General features: G+C 35.0%; 1 long non-coding RNA gene across 2 annotated transcripts; it reads right to left on the minus strand.

Moving 5' to 3' along the window:
• Nucleotides 1-326: 326 nt before the first annotated feature.
• Nucleotides 327-25,859, minus strand: LOC122235147. 2 transcript variants are annotated; one of them, XR_006213272.1, is made up of 5 exons: nucleotides 25,775-25,859; nucleotides 19,689-19,800; nucleotides 11,808-11,858; nucleotides 1,097-1,138; nucleotides 327-431 (listed from the first exon to the last, which is right to left on the minus strand). It is a non-coding gene; the product is annotated as an uncharacterized LOC122235147 (long non-coding RNA). The 2 variants fall into 2 exon arrangements; XR_006213273.1 differs by lacking the exon at nucleotides 25,775-25,859 and adding an exon at nucleotides 20,500-20,553.
• Between the last annotated feature and the right edge of the window lie 239 nt (nucleotides 25,860-26,098).

The raw sequence follows: 26,098 nt of genomic DNA on the forward strand, positions 1-26,098 counted from the left end.
ATTGATGCGGGTTTACAATAAATATTGTCAATATTCTTATTACTTGAGTTTAAAAGAGCATGCCATCTGAAAAAGCTAAACCTCCACTTTAACTTTTTTTGCGTGTTTTGAGATGATCCTCAAAAAGTATTTATATATATTTTTTAAAAAGCACAATTATTCTTTCAACTTCACAAGATCATAAAACTCCAATCTACCTGAGCTAAACTAATACATCTGAATCTCATTAATATGCTTACCCAGAACGTTCAAACATCAAAGACAGAAACATCTGTATTCTAAATCAGACTTCATTTTATTTAAGAAATAAAAATTATGCAGTCCTTTTCATTTTTGATGTCTACCAAATTTCCTGGATCCCAGTGCTTTATGACTCAGGACCACAGCACTGTCAAGTCTGGAGACGGTAGATAAAGCTGATGGAGGCCTTCCTGTGCTAATTACAATGAGAGATAATATGATGATGTCTTGTTTATACTGTATCCCATTTAGAACTGTTTTCTAGGATGCACATTTTCGGCATGTTTCTAGAGTTACATCGCATTTAGGATATATCATAAATAGATAGATTTAAATAAAAAATATGTAAATCTTAAAGTGCCATTTAGGAATGTGATATTTACTTGCTTTTGATAGTGCATAGAACAGTGCTCAGAAAACAAAAATGTGGGTTTTGGCCCTAATAATTACGGAATACCATGATTCTTCTGAAGGTGAGAAATGTAGCAGTTGTTTGCAAAGTTTGATTTCTCTGCAGAGATATATTTGTGTTTGCACACGTGGAATATTGCACCGAGCACTTATCCATGTTTTCTTTGTGAATATCACTGCACTCATTTGTCAGTAACTTTAGAGCATTTATTTATTAACAAATCAATTGATAATAATAACAAAGAGGAGGCTTTATGGCTACTAAGTTGAAATCAGGGCTTATAGTAAAATGATTGTGATTCTTTTTTCTGGCTCAGTGTCCATTTAATTTCTGTGTGTGTGTGTGTGTGTGTGTGTGTGTGTGTGGTGCACTCATTAACAATCATTGCGATTCATCCAAGTAGTTGGTTGTGTATGTGAACTTATTATTTTTTTAATAACTTACCTTCTATTTTCTGTTTAATCTTCAATTAAACTGATCCAGAAACTAAAAAGAAGTAATGGGATTAAAAAACTTTAATGTAAGCAAAATCCTTACGTTTGTTCATGGTAAATATTTAATATAGAGGGTAGAGATAATTGTCTCAGCTAGTTTATATCTTAATTTTTTGATAGAAAAATGTTTTAGAAATACTCTATAATATTATAAGTTAATGAACTAGACCATATCTTTTTCCCCAGAAAACCCAAGGTTATTCCTGCTGAGTACTGACTTCCTATTTCCAAGTTTTGTTTTAAGAACTGGACTTAGGGACGCCTGGGTGGCTCAGTCAGTTGAGCGTCTGACTTCAGCTCAGGTCATGATCTCCCAGTTTGTGGGTTCGAGCCCCGCATCGGGCTCTGTGCTGACAGCTCAGAGCCTGGAGCCTGCTTTGGATTCTGTGTTTCCCTCTCTCTCTGTTCCTCCCCTGCTCATGCTCTGTCTCTCTCTCTCTCCTTCTAAAATAAATAAAAACATTTAAAAAAAAAAGAACTGGACTTAAATTATGTCATTTCTACATTGGTAAGCATGTGACATGTATATCATCAAATATTGCCAGAGTTGGACATATAACAACAGCAAGATCTCAAGTGCTTTATCATGTTCTTGAGGAAAACAGAGAGATATCGATTTAGCTAATGAAATTTCCTTATTGATATATCAATATCAAAATATCAATATCAAAAGCCTATTTATCTATCTACCTACCTATCACCTATCGCTTTTCCCATTTAAATATTCAATATAACCCCTGTTCTTGAGATACCCAGTTCTTATAACAGACTTGTAGTTTTGTACTTGCTGTCTATATAATTTCAATAAAAAGTTGGAAATTTTAAATAGAACCTTTACTATAGTAAAGGTTTTTACTATAAATAACATTAGTATTTACTATAAATTTAGTATTTACTATATTAGTATTTACTATAAATTAGTATTTACTATAAATAACATTATTCAACTTGTTTTATAGGATGCCAAATTCTCCTTAATAGCTAAATGTAGTTTATGTAACATACAGTGACTATGTGGAAATATTTCAGAAACTGCTTTTTAATAAATCCAGGACCTTTGGAATTTTGACATTGCTTTCATATTTTGTTCAGAGTTCACATTTCTCCTGCTAACTAATTTATCTGTATAACCATACCGTATACTTAGCACATGGTAAACACTTGCTAAATGTTTATTTAGGAATATTGAGAACAAAGGAATAAATCCTGTATAAAAATAACAAGTACATAATTGGTCTTCCATGTTTTAGTGTGTATATGACAAACGTGTTTATAAAGTTGTATATCTTCTTCACATTTGCTTGTGTCAAGCTAACAACAGCAACATACGCATAAAAACCTAGAAAAGCCCAAAGACTTTGCATAAGAAAATCTTTCAATCCATATGTCAACATGAGCAGATATCTATTAAAAACAGTGTACAAATATCATCTGATTGTGAGACACAGAACAAGGCAGATGTAGCTATCAAATATAATGATGTAAATGCCAAAAGTACTGGGTTTAATATGCTTTCCTATCAAATATATTCAATTTCCCCATCAAATACAAATACTTTTACTTTGAAGAAGACAATTCATTTGCATGTTCAAACTTTGCCTAATTATAAAAATAAGACTAAACTCTTCATAGTGTCAAATTCTGAGAAACATCCTTTCCCTGCATTTTATGTTCTTTCAAATAACATTAGCCATTGGCCTGTGCTGTAGAACTATTCTGCAACGTTTTACTGCGTGAAATCCACTATGAACTTGTAACATATAAACTCCCAAAGTTAATAATTAGAATCACTCTTTGGTCTTGTTCTATTTTCTCTCATTGAATGACCGGATGTGAATATTTTGGCCTAGTTGTTCTCCTTTTATATTTCCTCATCGGTTCGAGCAATGTGGACGATTTGGTGTTGTTTACAGTGATCTGCCTTTTCTTCTTAAATCTGATCGTTCTTGTCACATCCATACCACCCAGTCTTTCTGTTTTCTATAATCAATTACTCTTTCTTAGTTTTAAGGGAATTTCGCCTCCAGAAAAGAAAGTAACATTTACGAAGTATAAAAGACAAACAAAATTCTTGCAATAAATGCTAACATAACCATATTGCAATATATCACGTCTCAGATTTTGTTACTGAGCAATCCTAACCCTGAGGAAAACATAGAGAAGGCACCCTTCAATTTTGGTCTCATTTAATTGACTTACAAGCATATGGGCTATAGATTTTTTTAATTAAATTACATGTTTACTAAAACTTGATTCAGACATTTAGGGAATGCCAAGGACATCCCCGTGCAAACACAGGCCCACTGGAATGGCATTTGAAAACCTCTCCTCAGGGGGAGCAGTGCAGTGCTGTTACAGGGAGATGAGTTTTCAGGGCTTGATTTGGTCTTAATTTACAATAATTTGAATAATAGCCATTTACTGAGCACAATTGGGTACTCTCTGAATTCAGTTATGATTTTTAAGGTAGATATTGTTCTTCCCATCTTACAGATGAGGAAACGGAATTAGACATGTTAAGTTATTGCCTGAAATCACAATTACTAAGTGGTAGAATCAGGATTTGCACCAAATTTTACAGACTCTACTGACTCATGTGTCCAGGTTCTTTCTCTTTCCCTGCCCCTCTCTGCCCATCACACTTGTGAGGGCTTTCTCATGCTTATAAAATAAAACAACACTTTATTGTATAATTTCCAAATATGTCAGTTGTAAAGATTTAGAATTATATATTTATATATGCAATCAATGCTATTTTCACAACGTGAGGTTTTATTACATATTGCTTTACAATATACTTTTTCACTTAGCCATGTGGGTAAAGTTTTAAATGGTTTTGTAGTATTTCATTTTGCAGTGTATCATAATTTATTTAATAATCACCATGCTCATAAACTGGTTTTCAAATTTTTCATACTTGCTTCCAAGTAATATTAGCAACAAAAAGGAAACTAACATCTTTTTTTTCCATCTTCAAATGTTTGCTGTGGAAATCTTTTTAAAAAATACCATCTCTGTTGGAAAGAATTTGTAAATGCCTGTTATATATTAAATGCAGTTAAGATTCGTATACAAATTACTTATAGAAAGAAAACCTTTAAATGTAAATTAATAGAAATTGATGAAAATAATTTCTTAATATAAAAGAGCAAAGCTGTATATTTTATACTGATATATTCAAGTATATAAAATAATTTAAGCTCATATCATATTTTAAGCGTTTTTTGACTATCCCCAATATTTTCATTAAGAACATGACTGAGGTGGGGCGCCTGGGTGGCGAAGTCGGTTAAGCGTCCGACTTCAGCTCAGGTCACGATCTCGCGGTCTGTGGGTTCGAGCCCCACGTCGGGCTCTGGGCTGATGGCTAGAGCCTGGAGCCTGCTTCCGATTCTGTGTCTCCCTCTCTCTCTGCCCCTCCCCCATTCATGCTTTGTCTCTCTGTCTCAAAAATAAATAAACGTTAAAAAAAATTTTTTTTTAAAAAAGAACATGACTGAGGTATATACAACCTAAAACAAATTACTAGCCGCATTGTAGGTTTTAATAAATGGGAATAGTTTCATTAAGAACATGGAGTCAAGAAGATGCTTTTAACAGTTATATTACTTAAAGATGATTTTGTTTCGAGACTTTTCTCTGATGACTGAGTTTTTAAATACTTAGAGTGTTAATGAGGGGAATTTTAGTTGCAAAAATATATAGCTATGAACAAAGAATTTTACTCTTCATTTGGTTTTTGCTTGCTTTTTAAAAAAAATTTTTAATGTTTGTTTATTCTTGAGAGAGAGAGAGACAGAGCACAAGCAGGGGAGGGGCAGAGAGAGGGAGACACAGAATCTGAAGCAGGCTCCAGGCTCTGAGATGTCAGCACAGAGCCCGATGAGGGGCTGGAAGCCACAAACTGTGAGTTTGTGACCTGAGCCGAAGTCAGACACTCAACCGACTGAGCCACCCAGGCGCCCGCTCACATTTTTATTATGACTTTCTCTGGCTATCTATGAAATACTAGTACCCAATAATTTGTTTAAATTAAATAAACGTTAGGAGATTTGTTTTACAACAAATCATTAATCCAGTAAAAGAATTTGCTAGCAAAAAGGTTGTAACTTATATTGATATTTCAGTTCTCTCTTGCTGCCTAGCAGAGCTCCCCAAACTTAGTGCTTAAAACACCAACTACTATTTATTTGCTTATCATCTTGCGATTTGGCAGAGACTGTCTGAGCCTCTCTTCTAAGCTTTGTTGTGTCAGCTCAACTAGGGATACAGGATCTGTCTACATGTCTTCATTCAAATATCTGGTGTCTCAGAGAAGCTAACTATAATGGCCAAGGATTGGCTAAACCTCCTTCTCTCTCCCTTGGTAGAGTCTCATTCTCCAGAGTATTTTTCTCTGCACATCTCTCGCCAGCAAGGTGGTTGGACTCATTTACATGACTTTTGTTATCCAGGCTTCTGGTATAAGCTGGCAGACCTCTCTTAGGTCTAAGCCTGGAACTGGCAAAACATGACTCTGGTGTATTCTATTGGTCAAAACAAATCATAAGGGCCAGCAAGATCCAAGGGAAGGGGAAACAGAGTTCACTTTTTCAGGGGAAGAACAGCATATGTGTACCAGGATGGCACAGGTTTGGGGCAGCCATCTTTGCACAACATTTATCACACTTTGTTAAGAAATAGGTTCATACGCTTCAATCATTTGTTAGTTGAGTAGTCTCGGGTAGATTACAAGTCTGTCCTTCAGAATTCCCAGTTGCAAAAGAGTCTAAGGTTAATCTTTCTTTTGCAATGTTATTGTAGGAATTAAATGAGATGATGTATATACAACATTAAACACATTAGCAATCATGTTGTTCATTTCAGTAAATGGAAGTTATTATAAAAACAAAATGTGCAATCCCCATTAATCTCCACACTATTTTAATGTGATGCAGATTTATAGAATTCACTGATTTCGGAGAATAGTCTGGACAAGTTAGATTTAAGTGTATCAAAAGTTTTCATTTTCAGCCCTCAAAAAGTCTGTTTACATAATGGATTCCCTCTACATTTCATGTAATATCAAGAATAGTAGGGTTGAAAATTGCCACATGGAATTGGCAGAGACATAGCTGCTTAAAATACTTGCCTACATATTGCTTGGCTAGCATAATTGCTAAGTATTAAATTCAACCACTAAACTTTTTTAGATGGGTAACTATAAATAGAAGAATTATGAAGACTTTTTTAAGACCTCCAGACACTATTGTAAAATAGCACATCAGAGATTACCCTAGCACTTTCCCATAAAACAGCTACTTCTTAATAAATTAATGTATACAAAGGATATGAAATTTTTCTTCTTACTAGATATACATTACATCAGATAGGTATACATTACATCAGAAGACTGAGGTCTAATAAAGTCAGTATATCTATTAAAATCTGTATATCTAATAAAATCAGATAATCTATTAAAATATAAATGCACATTTCAATCTCAGAACTTTTATTGTTTTTTTCCCCTCCACGAGAAGTCAAACCTTTGCTTTCCTTTGTTTTCCTTTGCTTCAAAGGAAACCAGATTAAAAGCAAAAGCTGCTTAAAAAACAATCTCTATTCCTGTCTGTTAAAAGCCACCTTTATTGGGAATTGTATGCTACACGCCTGGAGTGGGAGGAGAGGGAAAAGAAATAGAGCAAGGTGGGAGACAGGAAAATTTCAGCCCAAGCTGGGAAGCAGGCAATGTCTGGATTTTCACACTTGCACTGAATCCAAGGAGAAGCCTGAGAGGAGAAATGCCCCGGCCTCTGAGTAGGTCTGCCTTCTCGGAATATCTGTGGCAGCCTAAAATGAGCTCCACTATGCTACAGGGACAAGAAATAACACAGAGTTCCCTTTACATGAAAATTCACCATGAAGGAATAGGGACAGTTTGGGTGGTCTGAGTAAAATTCCAAGGCTTAGATGCTATTGGGGAAACACTGATTTTAGCTCAGTGCAGCTGACGTTCGAAGCCCCCTCTGTGCAGACGCGTGGATGGGAACTATGGCTGTATATGTAAGGAGCACCGAAGGATGGGATCTCCGATGTGGAGCATGCTTTCAGGTTGGGTGGGGGAAAGGCACAACAGGGGAACTGCTGGAGCAACAGGCAACACCACACAGGACTGTGCCCACCAGTTCTCAGAAGCAATACAAAGTATCTGATAAGATCTCCTTCTGTGGTTCTTCAGAACAGGTGCTAAGGCTTTGCACAAATAAGCCCACTAATTCTTTGATATTTTACTGGAAGTTTGTGAAGGCTGTTGGAACAAAATAACTGGAATTGATGCTGATAGGTTCTCAGGCATTATGTCGAATATGAGGTGCCATGATACCATAAAATGAAAATATAATAATAAAAGTATAACCTAAAAATAGTGTTATCACAAGAAGTATGAACAGGAACTATTCAACAAGTCCTAGAGATACGTACTAATTTTTATTTGCATTGGAAAGATGAAGACACAAATAACAAAGAGGTTAGGGCACTAGCTCAAGGGATTACACAATGTGGCAAAGCTAAAATTTGAATCCAAATTTTAAAAACATCATGATCTATCCACTTAGCTACCTTATAAAATTTATTAAAGGTCGCATCTCATGATGGTTAGACTTAGAGAAATGCTTATTGATATCATGGGAAGAAAAAATGAACAAAGAATTATATACCTCATTTTTCAAGATAGGTGAATATGTATTCGTGTGTACGTGTATGTGCAGTAAGAAACCAAGCTTTTTTTCTATGACATTTACCTCTTTATCCTTAGGTGGTGGTACATAGGAGGCACTTACTAAGTATCTGAGTTGCTAAATTAATGCGTATGCAATTATGTGTTACCTGAAAATAAGCACTCTCCAGGCAGACTGGTAGGAAAAATGCAAACGTGTTTATATCTGAGTTATGGGATTGTGGGTATTAGCTTTTTTTCCCCCAATTTTTAAGGATGTTTTTGTCAATGGATGTATCTTTATCATCAGAATAAATATTTTAAAATATAAATAAAATTATAAATCTAACTTACAACAAATTATCTTATAAGGCAAACGCAAGAAAAGGTTGGTGTGTAAATAAGTAGATATGTTAAGAAAATGTCTGCAATGCCACTGAACAGATTCTCATGTTTAATGTTACAAGAAATCACAGTGGCTAGAAAATTCAACATACCTACTATGAAGGCCTTATTGAGCCATATCCTTAAGTAAATAGTATTAAACAAGTAACTTAGCCTAAGAAAGATTGTTCACTTGTAAAATGGGAACATTCGTGTTGACCATGAAGAAATTGGGGGAGGATCAGAGCTGCTTGTAAAAGACTGGTTACATTGTGTGGTATGGAGCTGATATTACTGTTGCCTATTGCTAGCAGTCATGACAAAAGTTACTCTTTATACATGTGATATACATGTGTATATTTACAATAATAATAGATTTGAAGACCTCCATGAGATGTCCCCAGTCTTGAGCTAAAGAGTTAATTTTTTATTCCCTGAAGTATTTAAGTATATGCTGTTTCGGAATGTATGCTAACTACTGATTCAACATCTCTAACCAATGGAGGAATCTGAAAAAATGCGGTGTGGAGAGTATATGAAGAGCACATATTACTCTTCACTGTAAAATACCACTTAAAAATAAATATAGCACAAGTCAAAATCCAGAAGTAAGCATTTAAGAGAAGGCACGGTCGGTTTTCATCGTCGCACATGGGAGTCAACGTCTCTATTTCAATAATTAAAGAGTCAAGTAGCTACATATGCTTATTTGAATGTTTAGTGCATTTATCTGTGTTATGATTTAAATATGCTCATGTGGTGAAATGCTTTATTTTACAAGCACTTATTTAATTGAATCTGACATTTCACATTCCTATGTATAAAGTGCATTGCCTTGGACTATGTGATTAATAAAATGCATCTAGTGTTTGCTCTATTTCCTACTTTTTTTAAGGCAGAAAAGGAAATTAAATACCTCAAAACCTTTCACCTTTGTGATTTTGTAACTTATGCTTTAGAAGAGAGTAACTTTTTTTTATGTTTAAACTTAGTTACTGAACGATACATATCAGCTGCAGCTCACATATCTGTTAAGGAATAGAGGAATGTGCTATAGACTAACCAAATGCATATGGAATGCACCCATTCTGGTAGTTCTAAGTTGCAAGTTGCAGTGCTCTGACTTTGAACTTCTAAGATTTCAGGTACAATTGTACCCTAATTGCAGGACTGTGCTGCTCTTTTCGTTTCAAGCTTCAGGAATAATCAGAGATAATTATACCATAAAAAAGGAGACATTCTCTGTTAACAATATTATTAAAATTTTGAACATACAATATGTTTCCTATCCAGATCTATACCTTCAAGTCCTTGAATATTTAAATTAATGGAATAATAAAGCAGTTATTTGCTCTTTATATGTGTTTTGACTTATAGGAGGGCTGTTCTCAAGGAAGGAGTGGCATCTTGCATCAGAAATAAGAAGGATCAGATAAGCTCATTCAGCAGGTAATTCAGAGTGGAGGCGTTTCAACTAATTAGGAAACAAATAAATAAACCACAACAGCAGCAACAATGCACAGCAACTAAACATAGTCAAGCATATTTAAGTACATGGAAACAAAACTGTAGTCTATTTTGGATACATGGACCAATGAAAAGTATATTCTCCAGACTGTGTGCACTATTAGAAACATCAAAAGACATCCTGGATTTCTGAAAATTAATTCCTGCTGAGAATAGTTTTATTAATTGTGGTTTATACTATGGGTGATGAAAAATTGATTTCACATGTACCACAGCCACTTCATAAGATTTCAGAATGGACCAGGCTTAGTTAACCAACATTGCAAGGTGATGAATTCCATCTTTCTAGGTTTTCTTGTCTGGAATTTCCTTCATTATCCTACTCGTCATCCTTCTATAACCCAGGGTCCTATTAAAGTTCCACTAGTTTTGAGGCGTTTCCCTCAATTATACTAATATTTGACCACCTATTCTGGAATTTTATAACACTTTAATACATACAAACTGCCTGGAACATAGTAGGGGCTCTATAAATATGTTTTTTAAGTGAAAATAAATAATTATGCTTTTGGAATACAGAAAGAAAGTTATGCTTTGCAGACGGCAAGTGCAATATTGCTCGGTAACTATTGATGGCGGTCATGTGCCTCTTAAAAGGACCCAAAGTCACTGTTGTGGTTTTTCTGCCAAAAATACATGACCTGAATCTAATAATGAGAAAATATCAGACAGACCCAAATTGAAGGACATGCTAGAGAATACATGGCCTTTACTCTTCAAAAATGTCAAGGTCATAAAAGATAAAAAAAATACAAGTTAATAGAAAAACTGAGAAATTGTCCTAAATTAAAGAATATTAGAGAGACATGACAGCTAAATGTATCAAGTTACTCTGGATTGGGGCACAGACAAGAATTTTTTTTTCTTTTCTTAGTGAGAGAAATAGTTATATTTGAATAAAGTATGTTGTTTAGACAACATGTGAATGTTATTTTATTTAAATTTTTTTTAACGTTTATTTATTTTTGGGACAGAGAGAGAGCATGATCGGGGGAGGGTCAGAGAGACAGAGGGAGACACAGAATCTGAAACAGGCTCCAGGCTCTGAGCTATCAGCACAGAGTCCGATGCGGGGCTTGAAGCCACAAACTGTGAGATCATGACCTGAGCTGAAGTTAGCCGCTTAACCGACTGAGCCACCCAGGCGCCCCAGTTTTTTTTATTTTAATAATTATGATGTGGTTCTGTAAGAGAATCTCACAGTTTTTATAAATGCACGTTGAAGTACTCAAGGGCAAATTTCAGTATATATAACTTACTCTCAAACAGTTCGGGAAAAGTAGTGTCAGGGTGGAGAGTGGAGAGAGACAGAGGAAGAGACAGTGACAGAGATAAAAGTATTGATAAAATACTAGCTTTGGATCTAGATAAAGGGCATCTGGGACTAATTTAAACTAGTTTTTCAATTTCATTAAGTCTGAAATTAAATAAATATATAAATTTAAGTAAACATTGATAAAAGTAAGTTTCATATTCCACTTTTCCCCTGCCTGCATGTGACTCAGAAATAAATTGCTCTTCATATGTCATCCTGACCACTGTAATGTCTCTGCCTTCACTCCCACAGCCAAATTTACACACAAAAGAAAAAAATGGGAACTGATAGATTTCACCCAAGGCAGAAATTAAATGGGTCAAAGACAACTCCAGGCCCTTGGAAGAAAAATAATTAATGAAGGATGTTTGGGAATGTCCATGGGTTCATGTCAAATTGGTCAGTGCATTTTCATTCTTCTATCACTCAGTGACGCTCACTGAGAGACATCATGGATTGGGCTGCATGTGTGCGTCTGTGTTTGTATATATGACACGATTCCATTTATGCCCGGATTGCTCAATTGAAGGTTGTTGCACGAGACACAACATTTAATGCTGAATGATGGCTATCATTTTGAGGCACAGGCGGGATATATTTTTTCTGGAAAACATAAGTATTAAAAATTACAAACCACAAGCACACTGTAAACTAAAGAACAATCTTTTACTTTGAAAGCAGCTCAGTAGACATCGCCCAGTATGCTTTTCAAGACTAAAGTAACATAGACAAAATGCTTACGTGTCAGAAGTTGAGAGAATTTGGCAGCATTTTCGAAATCATATTGAAGCACTAAGAAGAGAAAAATGATAAAACAGAAGTTTACTTAGGTACATATTTTTACTAATGTATATTTTGCTTGGAGTAAGGTTTATTTTGGCTGGGCTCAGCAGGTCTCATCCAATATTGACTGCTCATTCAATGGCTATTACACTTTTAAAGTTGTTTACAAAGAAGTATAGATTTCTATGCTTCCTAAAACATGTAAGCAAACCTCCTTTCGTAGAGCCCTTTAGAGCTTAAGAGTTAACATTCTACAGAAATTTTATTTTAGGAATATTTAACCTTTGTGCTATTTGGAATTTCTTTTAAATTTATGTTTTTGAATACTTTTGCCTTTGTACGTTTGTTTGTTTGTTTACTTATTTATTTTAAGCTAGTATGGCTAACATACCATGTTATATTAGTTTCAGGTGTGTAAAACAGGGGTCAACAATTCTTACAGTTTACTTAGTACTCATTGTGATATGTGTACTCTTAAAACTCTTTGACCTGTTTCACCCATCCTTCCACCCACCTTCCCTCTGGTAACCACCAGTTTATTCTCTAGAGTTAAGGGTTTGTTTGGGGGGTTTTCTCTTTTTTTTCTTTGTTTTGTTTCATAAAGTCCACGTATGAGTGAAATCACATGGTATTTGTCTTTCTATCACTGATTTATTTCACTTAGCATTATACCCTCTAGATCTATCCACAATGACATGATTTCATTCTTTTTATGGCTGAGTAATATTCCATTGTATATCTATGCCACATCACCACTATCCTTTCATCTATCGATGGACGCTTGGGTTGTTTTCATAATTTCGCTATTGTAAGTAATGCTGTAATAAACATAGGGGTGCTTATGTCTTTTTGAATTAGTGTTTTTGTACTCTTTGGAAACCCAGTAGATGACTTGCTGGATCATATGGTAATTACATTTTTAACTTTTTGAGGAGCCTTCATACTGTTTTCCTCATTGGTTGCACTAATTTGTATTCCCATCAACAGTGCACAAGGGTTTTTTTCTCCACATCCTTACCGACACCTCTTGTTTCTTGTGTTTTTGATTTTAACCATTCTGACAGGTGTAAGGTAATAGCTGATTGTGGTTTTGATTTGTATTTCCCTTATGATGACTGAGGTTGAGCATCTTCATTGTCTGTTGGCCATCTGGATGTCTTCATTGGAGAAACGTCTGTTTACGTCCTCTGTCCATTTATTTTTAAAAACTGGATTACTTGTTTTAGTGTGTGTTTGTGTGTTGATTTGTATGTTATTTTTTTTATTTTTCATGTTTTTATTTATTTACTTATTTCTATTTTTTATTTATTTTATTTATTATTTTTTAGAGAGAGAGAGCACAAGTGGGAAAGTGGGGCTGAGAGACAGAGAGAGATAATCTTTTTTTTTAACGCTTATTTATTTTTGAGAGAGAGAGATCGCAGTCTATGAAGGGGCAGAGAGAGAGAGGGGGAGACACAGAATCTGAAGCAGGCTCCAGGCTCCAAGCTGTCAGCACAGAACCTGACATGGAGCTTGAACTCACAGACTGTGAGATCATGACCTGAGCCGAAGTTGGATGCTTAACCGACTGAGACATCCAGGCGCCCTGAGAGAGAATCTTAAGTAGACTCCACACTCAGCTCACAGCCCACCCAACGTGGGGCTCATCCCACGACCTTGGAATCATGACTTGAGCCAAAATCAAGACTCAGATGCTCAACTGACTGATCCACCCAGGCACCCCTATTTTTTATAGTTTTAAGTTTTTATTTAAATTCCAATTAGTGGGGTTCCTGGGTAGCTCAATCAGTTTAGCATTTGACTTTGGCTCAGGTCATCATCTCACGGTTCATGAGTTCCAGCCCTGCTTTGGGCTCCATGCTGACAGTGCAGAGCCTGCTTGGGATTCTCTCTCTCTCCGTTTCTATTTCTCTCTTTCTCTCTAAAATAAATAAATACACACACAAAAAAATAAATTCCAATTAGTTAACATGTAGTATAATATTAGTTTCAGGAGTAGAATTTAGTGATTTATTACTTACATATAACACCCAGTGCTCATCCCAACAAGTGTCCTCCTTAATACCTATCACCCATTTAACCCATTCCCCTGTGCACTTCCCTTCCAGCAACCCCCTCAGTTTGTTCTCTATAGTTAAGAGTCTGTTTTATAGTTTGTCTCTTTCTATTTTTCCCCTATGTTCATCTATTTAATTTCTTGAATTCCACATATCAGTTGAAATCATATGGTATTTTTCTTTCTCTGACTAAATTATTTTGCTTAGCATAATATACTTTAGCTCCATCCATATTGTTGCAAATGGCAAGATTTCATTCTTTTTGATGGCTGAGTAAAATTCTATTGTGTATATATACCACAACTTCTTAATCCATTAATCAGTCAATGGACACTTGAGTCCTTTCCATAATTTGACTATTGTTGATAGTGTTGCTATAAACATTGGGGTGCATATATCCCTTCGAATAAGTAGTTTTGTCTCCTTTGGATAAATACCTAGTAGTGCAATTGCTGGGTCGTAGGGTAGTTCTATTTTTAACTTTTTGAGGAACCTCTGTACTATCTTCCAGAGTGGCTGCACCAACTTGCATTCCGACCAACAGTGTAAGAGGGTTCCACTTTCTCTGCATCCTTGTCAAACATTTGTTGTTTCCTGTGTTGTTAATTTTAGACATTCTGACAGTTATGAGGTGATATCTCATTGTGGGTTTGATTTGTAGCTCCCTGATGAGAAGTTATGTTGAGCATCTTTTCATGTGTCTATTAGCCATCTGTCTGTCTTCTTTGGAAAAGTGTCTATTGATGTGTTCTGCCCATTGCTTAACTGGGTTATTTGTTTTTTGAGGTGTTAAGTTTGATAAGTTCTTCATAGATTTTGGATACTAATCCTTTAGCAGATATGTCATTTGCAAATATCTTCTCCCATGCTGAAGGTTTCCTTTTAGTGTTGTCGATTCTTTCCTTTGCTGTGCAGAAGTTTTTTATCTTGATGAAGTCCCAATAGTTCATGTTTGTTTTTGTTTCCCTTGCCTCTGGAGATGTGTCTATTAGGAAGTTGCCACAGCCAATGTCAAAGAGGTTGCTGCCTGTGTTTTCCTCTAGTATTTTGAAGGTTTCTTGTCTCACATTTAGGTCTTTCATCCATTTTGAATTTATGTTTTTATATGGTGTAACAAATTGATCCAGTTTCATTCTTTTGCATGTTGCTATCCAGTTTTCCCAACACCATTTGTTGAAGAGACTGTCTTTTCATCATTGGATATTATTTCCTATTTTGTCAAAGATTAGATGACCATACAGTTGTGGGTACATTTCTGGGTTTTCTATTCTGTTCCATTGATCTATGCATCTGTTTTTGTGTCAGTACCATACTATCTTGGTGACTACAGCTTTGTAATATAACTTGAAGTCCAGACTTATTGTGAAATCTCCAGCTTTGCAATTCTTTTTCAAGATTGCTTTGGCTGTGGGATCTTTTGTGGTTCCATACAAATGTTAGGACTGTTTGCTCTAGTGCTGTGAAAAATGCTGTTGGTATTTTGATAGGGATTGCATTAAATGTGTCAATTGCAGAGCACCTGGGTGGTTTAGTTGGTTAAGGTTCTGACTCTTGATTTCAGCACAGGTCATGATTTCATGGTTCATGAGATTGAGCCCCATGTTGGGCTTTGTGTGCTGACAACATGAAGCCTGCTTGGAATTCCCTCTCTCTCTCTCTCTCTGTCTCTTTCTTTCTGCTCCTCCCTCACTCATGCAAGTTTCACTTTCTCTCAAAATAAAGAAATAAACTTTTTAAAAATGTGTGGATCGCTTTGGGTAGTATAGACAGTTTACCAATATTTGTTCTTCCAATCCACAAGCGTGGGATGTTTTTCCATTTCTTTTTGTTATCTTTAATTTCTTTCATAATCTTATACAGTTTTCAGAGTGAATATCTTTTACCTCTTTGTTTACATTTATGCCTAGGTATAAGTTCTTTATATATTTTAGATACTAACCCTTTATGGGATATATCATTTGCAAACATCTTTTCCCATTCCATAGACTGTCTATTTGTGCATAGTTTGTTTGACTGTTTCCTTCTTTGTGCAGAAGCTTTTTATTTTGGTGAAGTACCAATAGTTTATTTTTGCTTTTGTTTCCCTTCCCTCAGAAGATAAGATGTAGAAAAATGTTGCTATGACTGATGTCAGAAAAATTACTGCCTATGCTCTCTTCTAGGATTTTAATGGCTTCAGACCTCACACTTAGGTCTTTAATCCGTTTTGAGTTTATTTTTGTGTATGGTGTAAAAAAGTGGTCCACTTTCATTCTGTTGCATGTAGCTTTCCAGCTTTCCCAACACCACTTGTTGAATGTACATAAATATACTTTAAAAAATAGGTATCATGTAATAGCTGCCACTATCGAGGATAAAGTTCATTTTTATCTCAAGTAGCCTATTTTTATTACAGTCCAGAATTTTATTTCCACATATTTAATTGACAGCATTGGGTCCTCCACCTTGTTGTTGTCAGGTTTAACATAATTTTCTAGTCTCCATGTGAATGAAATCTATAATTCTCTCACTAAAATTTTGTTCCATATTTATTTACATGTATAGCTTCCACTATAACTAAATTAAACATGCCTTATTTGTTAAACAAGAAAGACATTTTTGACCACTAAATCATAATAGAAATATCTCTATATTGTCCATATTTCATCTCCTAAAATAAGATGAAATGTTGCCAGAAATCATATTTGTCTTTCTTATAAGTATCATTATCTTTTAAATACTCTAGGGACTTAGAATATTATAATAAACCAAAAAATCAAATCTGTAGGTTAAACTTTATTTCTAATAGATCTATGAAACATTTCTTAAAATTCATGCAAAACTTAATTCAAATTTAATTTTATTTTTATTTGACAGTCAAACATGTTGGTTAAAAAAATTAAATAGAAAGGAGGATAAAAATCAACCTTAGCTACACCACAATTTCTGCAAATTTGATTGAATAATCATAGGAGACATTATTATTTAAATTTTTCATGTTTTTCTATGGATTACCACCTTCAATAATTTCACTGTATTGTCTTGATTCAGTACTGGTGGCTGTAATTATCCCTAATAATATATGTAGTACATGAAACATTTCCAACACAAAAAGGTAAAATGGAAAATAAAACATGTAACGTAAGATGTTTTGATCAAAATTATTGTAACTTCACCTAAATTATATATTTAATTGAGGCAAATGATACCATACTATTTTTTTCTACCTGCTGCAAGGCTGTTGTTTTTTATTTAGTTAGTTTATAAAATAAATTTACATCACAAATCTTAGTTTATACATGTGAATGTAACATTGGTTTCTCTTTTTCCTCTCTTTCCTTCTTACCTAAAATGCTGCTGCTATTGATTTTTATTTTTCCTTCTTGGTAAATAATAATCATGCCAGCTTTTGTTGTCTTGTACTTCTAATCTGATTACATATGACCAAAACTTTTTCCTAATAATTAAAATAATTCTGATTTTTATTCTACAGCAGTAAATGTTAAAGTTTTGCTTGCTTCAATGGTGATATTTGCAAGTGGGTATAGATGAGTTCCAGGGACGCTAAATCCACCTAAGCTCATTAAGGACCCGTATTGTATATTTTTGGCAAAGTCTGCTCTAATATTTTAGCAACAGAACCAGAGAGGCAAGAATTTCCTCTTGATTTTTCACTCATCAGCTTGAGCTAGTTTTCTCTACAGTATTTTAAATCTATATTCAACTTAGAAATATTGTTGGTTTTCAGTATTTTTTCATGTATTCTCCCTCCCATTTTTTCATCGTTTTTCATACAGTTCATCTGTCAATTTTTATAGTTTATGCAACCAACCCCCATATACTTAAAGTTATATGACAGAGTGTCAATTTAAAAAAAATTTTTTTTAATGTTTATTCTTTGAGAGAGAGAGACAGAGCACAAGCTGGGGAGGGGCAGAGAGCGAGGGAGACAGAATCTGAAGCAGGCTCCAGGCTCTGAGCTGTCAGCACACAGCCCGACGCGAGGCTCGAACCCACGAATCGTGAGATCAGGACCTGAGCCGAAATCAGACGCTTAACTGACTGAGCCAGCCAGGTGAGTGTCAAATTTGAAAACAAAATTCTCTATGAAAATTCAAAGTTTATGGTTCATGGTTCACATTGTTACATTTTATATAGCCATTAGTTTAAATATCCTTTTTTAAATTACTATAAAAATAAAATCAAATCACAACATGCAAATTAATATTAGTTATAATAGTTTTTAATGGTATAAGTTATATAACTACATGGCTAATTTTTTTATTGCTAGGTATTATACCTATACTGTGGTATTTAAAATTCAATTTAGATGCACACATAAACACAGACAGATAACACATCGAAGTATGCAGTAGTCCCCTTATCTGTGGGTTTTGTTTTCCACAGTTTCAGTTACCCTTGGTCAGCCACAATCTGGAAACAGATGATCCTCCTTCTGATGTATCAGAAGGTCAGTAGTAGCTTAACGCTATGTCATAAGGCCTGCATCATTCCCTCACTTCATCTCATCCTGTGGGCATTTTGTCACTTTGCATCAACACAAGAAGAAGAAGGGTAAGTATAGTACAATAAGATATTTTGAGAAAGAGACCATGTTCGCACAACTTTTATTACAGTGCATTGTTAAAACTGTTCTCTTTTGTTACCAGTTACTGTTGTTAATCTCTTACTGTGCCTACTTTATAAATTAAACTTTATCACAGGTATGTATAGGAAAAAACATACTATGTATGGGGTTGTTACTATCCACAGTTTGGGGCATCACTGAGGGTCTTGGAACGTATTCTCAATGGATAAGGAGGTCCCAGTGTATATATATTGTAAATGAGATTATCTAAATTTCTAGACTTGATATAAGCAAAATACTGTAATCTCTTTATTGAAATTAAATAGAATCTTATTAAAGGATTGTACTCCTATCACATTTCTGGGGATTTTCCTTAATAATATTTGCTCATAACAATTTAAATTTAGTACAGTTTACCAAAAACAGATTACGTTTTGCTCACATTAAGATAATTAGAAGGAGAGCAAGAGAGTGCTCTTTCCTACGGAAACACCAAATCAACAATAATACATGAAACAATTTCTTTTGGAGAAATCTAGATGCCAGTTAAGAGGCTTTTGTACCCAAGGCAACCACAAAAACAACTACATCCAAAAGGTGACAGGAAAATGCATGGCACCTTCTCACTATAGTCCCTCCCACTGGCACAGCTCACAAAATCAATTGGGAGGAAACTCCCAGCTCCTGGTTTCCCCCTAGGGGACAGAAAGAGGAGATTGGACCATATGTCCAACGTTCTGACTTTTCACGGGGGCCAAGGGGCTGGCTTGTCATGCCTCTCTCAGAGTGCTGATGGGATCCAGCATACTCTAGATGCCTGAGGGCTGCTGAAAACAAGAATCCGAAAATGTGCCCAAGCTCCAGAGATATGTAGTACAGCAGATAGAGATGCATATGGCTTAGTAGCCTCTCCCTTAGGGAGAAGAAGAGTGGAGTAGACGTCCAACATTCCAGATTTTCAGAATTCTGCTAGAGGCACTGGCTTCTGTCTTACTTGTCTCAGAGCCCAAAGGGAATGCTGCATGCTGTAGATGCTTGGCAGCCAGTGCTATAGACTGAATGTATGTGATCCCCCAAATTCTTATGTTCAAACTTAATCCCCAGTGTGATGGTATTTGGAGGTGGGGCTTTGGGTTATGGTTAGGTAATGAGATGGAGACCATATGAATGGCATTACTGCCCTTACAAAGAGGTGCCAATGAGATCTTTTACCCTTTTCTTCTTACAAGGACCCAGCAGGAAGGTGGCCATCAGTGAACCAGGAAGAAGGTCTTCAGCAATTGTTCAATCTGCCTTGATCTTATAGACTTCCCAGTCTCCAGAACTGTGAGAGATAAAGTTTGTTGTTTAAGCCGCCCAGTCTCTGGTACTTCTGTCATAGCAGCCTGAATGAACTAAACAAAGAACAAAATGCTGGGGTGCCTGGGTGGCTCAGTCACTTAAGCGTCCAACTTCTGCCTAGGTCGTGATCTCACTGTTCCAAGTTCAAGCCCCACGTCGAGTTCTGTGCTGACAGCTCAGAGCCTGGAGCCTGTTTCAGATTCTGCGTCTCCCTCTCTCTCTCTGTCCCTCCTCTGCTCATGCTATCTCTCTCTCTCCAAAAAAATAAACAGTAAAAAAAAAAAAAAATTAAAAAACCCAAAGAACAAAATGCTAAGAACAAAAATGAGCTGAGTGGCATGGTGTTGCTTCAGAGAATTTATGTACAGAAGACAGTTATCAAGAGAACAAGATTACACGTTCCTGGAAAACAACAAAATGGCATACACCTCCAGTTAGAAATTTACCGAGAGGGGGAATGGCATACACCTCCAATTAGAAATTTACAGAGTGGCTCAGTCGGTTGAGAATCTGACTTAGGCTCACAGTTTGTGAGTTCAAGACCCACATCCGGCTTGCTGCTCTCGCACAGAGCGTGTTTTGGATCTTCTGTCCCCTCCACCCCCCCCACCCCCCGTCCCTCCCTGTTTGTGCTCTCTCTCTCAAAACTAAATAAGAAAAAACATTAAAAAAAGAAACTTACAGAGAAGATATAGCCATAGAAATGGCTTGAAGAGCCCTCAGAATCTCTAGCAGGGCTGATTTTTTAGGGTCCTTCCTGTATAAAACCAATTTATAAAGACTGGAAGATGTGGCTGTTTTTTCAAATGTGTGAATATCATCAAAAGTTACAAAAAATACAAAAACAAGAAAAAAATGACCCTATTAATGGAACAAACTAAATCTCAAACACTGATTCAAAAGAAACAGAGGTATATGCATTACCTGACAAAGAATTTAAAATAATAGTCAAAACGATGCTCAATAAGTTCAGAAAATCAATGCATAAACTAAGAAATAATTTCAAAAAGAGATAGACAATATGAAAAGAACCAAACAGAAATTTTGGGGCCGAAGAATGCAATAACTGAATTAAAAAAACCAAACAAACAAAAAAACAAAAAACACTTGAGGGTTCCTCAGCCCACATTATGAAGCAAAAGAACAAATTGGCAAATTTAAAGACAGTCATTTGAAATTATCCAATCGGAGGAGGAAAAAGAAGAAAGAATGAAAAAGAAGGAATAAAGTCTAAGAGACTTATGGGATACCAACAATATATGCATTATGAGACTCACAGAAGGAGAAGAGAGAGATAAAGGAGAAGAAAGCCTATTTAAAAAACAATAATGGCAAAGACTTTCCAATTATAGTGAAAGAAAAGGATATCCAGATTCAAGAAGTCTCATAACTACACATAAAATGAAACTAAACTTAAAAGAATTCTGCAGTGAGCTACCTATAATCAAATTTTCAAAAATCTAACACAAAGAGAGAATTTTAAAAGTAACAATAGAAAAGTAACTCATCATACATGAGGGAACCCCCCCCATAAGATTGTCAATGGAATTCTTAGCAGAAACCTTGCCAGAAGGGAGTTAGATAATATATTCAAACCTCTGAAAGAAAAAAAAAAAATGCCAACCGAGGATACTACATCCAGCAACTGTCCTTCCAAAATTAAGGAGAGATAAAGATTTTCCAGATAAGCAAGGGTTGAAGTTTATCATCACTAAATCTGCATGATAAGAAATGTTAAAGAGAGTCCTCTACACTGATACAAAAACAAGGGGCACCTGGGTGGCTCAGTTGGTTACGTGACCGACTTGGCCCAAGCCATGATCTCGAGGTTCATGTGTCCGAGCCCTGCGTCAGGGTTGCCTGTCAGTGCAGAGCCCACTTCAGATCCTCTGTCTCCTTCTCTTTCTGTCCCTTCCTCACTCATGCTCTGACTCTCCTTCAAAATAAATACACATTATAAATAAGTAAGTAAATAAACAAACATGTTAAACAGCAACAAAAAAGCCTACAAAAATATAAAGCTTGCTGACAAAAGTAAATATATAAACAAATACAGAATACTGTAATACTGTTACAGCAGTATGTAAATCACTTTTAATATAGTATAGAAGTTAAATGACAAGAGTATAAAAATAACTATGACTATAAAAACATGTCTGTGGATACATTAATAATATAAAGTGGGGCAAGGAGAGGTAAAGTGTAGACTTTTTGTACGTGACTAAACCTAAGTTGGTACCATCTTAAAATAGATTGGTATAACTATATGATGTTTTATGTAAGCCCCATTGTAATAACAAAGAAAACACGTATAATATATACACACATAAACAAACAGATAAGAAATCAAAGCATGTTGCTATAAAAAAAATCAATGAAACAGGAAAATAACAAGAGAGGAAAAGCAGGGAAAAATAACCACAAGAAAGATGAAAAACAACTGAAAAAATGTCTATAGTAAATCACTATTATAATTACTCTAAGTCAATAATTACTTTAAAAGTAAATGGATTAAACTCCACAATCAAATCACAGAGTAGTTGAACGGGTTAAAATAATAACAAATAAGATCCAACTACATGCTGTCTATAAGGGACTCACTTTTGTTATAAAGACAGGCGTGGGTTGAAATTGAAAGGATATTCCATGTAAATAGCAATCATAAAAGAGCAGGAATGACCATGCTTCTATCAGACAAATAGGCTTTAACTCAAAAAACTGTCATAAGAAGGACCTTATATAATGACAAAAGGGTCAATTCACCAGCAAGATAAAATAATTATAAGCATATATGCACCCAACACCGGAGGCCTCAAGTCTATGAAGGAAACATTAATAGAACTAATTAAAATATACAACACAGTAATAGTAGGAGCTTTCAATACTCCACTTCCAATAATGGATAGACTATCCACACAGAAGATTACAAAGGAAAGAGAAGACTTGAACAATACTATATGTTCATAACTGACAAATACATAACATTCTACCCAACATCAGCAGGATAAATGTTCTCCAACACATACAGACCATTCTTCAGTGTGGATCACATGTGAGGTCACAAAACAAATGTTAACAAATTTAAGAATATTGAAATTATGCCAAGTATCTTCTCAACCACAGTGGAAAGAAACTTGAAACCAATAGTAGAAAAAAACTGTAAAATTCACAAATATGTGAAAATAAGACAATATGCTTTTAAATAATCAATGGGACAAAAAATCGGAAGTGTAATTATAAGTATCTTGGGACAAATGAAAATGAAAACATAGCATAGCAAAACTTACGGGATGCAGCAAACACAGTATTAGAAGGGAAGTTGATAGTGATAACTTATATTAATAAAAAAGAAAGGTCTCAAATAAATAACCCAAATATACGCCACAAGAAACTAAAAAGAACAGGCAAGCCCAGAGTTAGCAGGACAGAAATAATAAAGATTACCGAAGAAATAAACAAAACAGAGAATAGAAAAACAATAGTGAACAATACTAACCATTGATTTTTCACAAAGTTGAACAAAATTGGCAAACTTTTAGCTAGACGAAGATAAAAAAGAGAGAAGAATCAAATAAACAAAACCAGAAATAAAACATATTACGAGTGATGCTACAGAAATAAAAAGACCATGATGAACAATTATACACCAACAAATTGCATAACTAGAAGAAATAGATAACTCCATAGAGACATCCAACTGAGCAAGACCATATCATGAAGAAGGAAATCTGAGCAGACCTATAACTACTGATTCGATTGAATCAATAATTAACATCCCCTACCACCCAAAAAGGCGGGGACCACACAGGTTCATTGATGAACTCAACTGAACATTTAGAGAAGAACTCATGCCATTCTTTTTAAAATTTTTCCAAAAACATTTAATTGGAGGGAACCTTTCTAAATATTTTTGTGAAGCCAGCACTACACTGATACCATGGCCAGAAAAAAAGCACTAGAAAAAAGGAAGCTACAGATCAATATCCATAAAGTGGATGCAAAAATTCTTAGCAAAATAATAGCAAACCAAACTCAACAGCATATCGAAAGGATCATATACCCTGTAGGATTTGTGCAGGTGGAATTTATCTTTGGGATGCGAGGATGGTTCAACATCAATCAGTGTGATATACTTCATTAACAGAACAAATGATTAAAACTGCATGATTGGGGCACCTGGGTGGCTCAGTCGGTTAAGCGTCCAACTTCAGCTCAGGTCATGATCTTGCAGTTCATGAGTTCAAGCCCCGCATCGGACTCTGTGCTGATATATCAGAGCCTGGAGCCTGTTCCAGATTCTGTGTCTCCCTTTTCCTCTGGCACTCCCCACTCTCACTCTGTCTCTCTTTCTCTCAAAAATAAATAAACATAAAAAATTAAAAAAAAATAAAAACTTACGTAATCATCTCAATAGATGCAGAGAAAGCATTTGACAGACTCAACAGCCTTTCAAAAAACACTCAACAACTAAGAATAAATGAAAATTGCTTCAACATAACAAAGGCCATATATGAAAAGCCAACAGTTAACATCATACTCAATGGTGAGAAACTGAAAATTTTTCCTCTAATATGAGGAACAAAGCAAGGATACTCTCCATCCACTTCTACTCAACATAGTATTGGAAGTCCTAGGCAAATATAAGAAATAAACACATTCAAATCAGAAAAGAAAAAGTAAAATTATTTCTGTTTGCAGATGACATGATCTTTTATACAGAAAATCCTAAAGATGACTCTCTCTCTCTCTCTCTGTCTTGCACACACACACACACACACACACACACACACAGAACTATTAGAACTAAGATAAATTCAGTAAAATTTCAGGATACAAACCAAGACACAAAAGCCAGTGGCATTCTTAACACTAACAATGAATAATCTGAAAAGTATATTTAAAAAATACCATTTACAATAGCTTCAAAAAGAATAAAATACTTAAGAATAAACTAAACCAAGGAGGTGAAATATTTGTACACTGAAAACTACAATTTAAAAATTGGAGAAGACTGAAATAAATGGAAAGATACCCTATATTCATGGATCTGAAGAATCAATAACTTTTTTAATGTCCATATTACCCAAGCCATCTACAGATCTAATGTAATCTCAAATCAAACTCCCATTCCAATAACATTTTTGCAGAATTAGAAAAAGCAGTCCTAAAATTCATATGGAAGCACAAAGGATCCTAAATGGCCAAATAATCTTGAGAAAGAATAACAAAGTAGAGGCATCACATTTCCAAATTTTAAAAACACATTGCAAAGATATAGTAACAAAAATAGTACGGTATTGACATAAAGACAGATATAGAGACTAACAGAACACTATAAAATGCCAAAAATAAACTCACGCACATGCAGTGCATTGATTTTCCACAGGGTGCCAAAAAATACACAATGAGAAGAGAATAGTTTGTTCAACAAATAGTATTGGGAAAACTGGATATCAATGTGCAAAAGAATTAAATTGAACTGATATCTTATGCCGTACATCAAAACTCTTTCAAAAAGGATTAAGGATATAAATTTAAGACTTGAAACTATAAAACTCCTAGAAGAACACTCAGTTAAAACTTCATGATGTTGGTCTTGGCAATTATTTCTTGGACATGTCACCAAAAGCACAGGCAATAAAAGCAAAAATATACAAGTTAAGGTTAAATCAAATTAGAAGTTTATGCACAGTAAGTTAGACAATCAACAGAGTAAAAAGGAAAACTACAGAATGGAAGAAAATATTTGCAAACCATATATCTGATAAGGAGTTAAATCCAAAATCTATAAGGAACTCATACAACTCAGTAGCAAAACAAAACAAAAAAATAACCTGATTTAAAAATGGGCAAAGAAATTTCTTAAAAGAAGTCAAATGGCCAACAGGTATATGAAAATGTACTCAATATTACTAATCATCAGAGAAATGTAAATCAAAATCATAATGAGATACCACCTCACTTTTGTCCAGATAGCCATTATCAAAAGAAACTAAAAATAACAAGTGTTGATGAGGATGTTAAGAAATTGAAACCATTGTGCACTGCTGATGGGAATGTAAAATGATGCAGTTGCTATGGTAAATAATACGGAGGTTTCTAAAACATTAAAATAGAATTCCCATATGATCTCAGAATCCTTCTCCTAGGTATTCATCCCCCGCAAAAAAAAAAAAAATGAAATTAGGATCTCGAAGAGATATGTGTACTGTAATGTTCATTTTGTCACTGCTTACAATAGCCAACATGTAAAAACAGGCTAAATGTTCATCTGTGGATGA

This window comes from Panthera tigris, chromosome F2, assembly GCF_018350195.1.
Source record: "Panthera tigris isolate Pti1 chromosome F2, P.tigris_Pti1_mat1.1, whole genome shotgun sequence".
In the NCBI taxonomy this organism is placed as follows: Eukaryota; Metazoa; Chordata; class Mammalia; order Carnivora; family Felidae; genus Panthera; species Panthera tigris.